This window comes from Solanum stenotomum, chromosome 6 (genome assembly GCF_019186545.1).
Source record: "Solanum stenotomum isolate F172 chromosome 6, ASM1918654v1, whole genome shotgun sequence".
NCBI classification, from domain to species: Eukaryota; Viridiplantae; Streptophyta; class Magnoliopsida; order Solanales; family Solanaceae; genus Solanum; species Solanum stenotomum.
The window spans coordinates 61971454-61972004 of record NC_064287.1 but is presented as its reverse complement, the minus strand read 5'-3'; the positions used below and the strand labels follow the sequence as shown (position 1 = coordinate 61972004).

General features: G+C 32.7%; 1 non-coding gene across 1 annotated transcript; it reads left to right on the top strand.

The window, feature by feature from the left end:
• Positions 1-241: 241 nt before the first annotated feature.
• Positions 242-314, top strand: TRNAK-CUU (transfer RNA lysine (anticodon CUU)). The gene has a single exon. It is a non-coding gene; the product is annotated as a tRNA-Lys (tRNA).
• Positions 315-551: the final 237 nt, after the last annotated feature.

Here is a 551-nt window from a genome sequence, read left to right as displayed (position 1 = left end):
AAAAAATACAATATTTTTTTACTTTAGAATACACCATTATTCTTGTCCATGAAATTTCCTTCCTTCTAAGTTCAATCGATCCCCCTAAAAGACTTTTCTCCTTCAATGTCATTGGTAAACTTATTTACAACTTCATTATTGTGGAAACTTATGCAGAGCATAAAAATAATAGTTTAAAAAAACATTCTCTTGCCAGTTGAATCTTTATTAACTAACATGTATTAGTTAAATTTAACAATTAGCCCGTCTAGCTCAGTTGGTAGAGCGCAAGGCTCTTAACCTTGTGGTCGTGGGTTCGAGCCCCACGGTGGGCGCAATTTTTTGTTTTTTCCCCTTCGCATAGCGTATTCAGCGAAAATGATTGAACTTTCTAGTTTTTGGAAATTGATTTTTATCTTTTACATTGTTTTTTTTTGTCCCGCTACTTGATGAGAATAACCTTGAATTATTGAACTTTCTAGTTTTTGAAAATTGATTTTTATCCTTCACATTGTTTTTTTTTTGTCTCGCTACTTGATGAGAATAACCTTGCATTATAGTTGTGAGAGGAC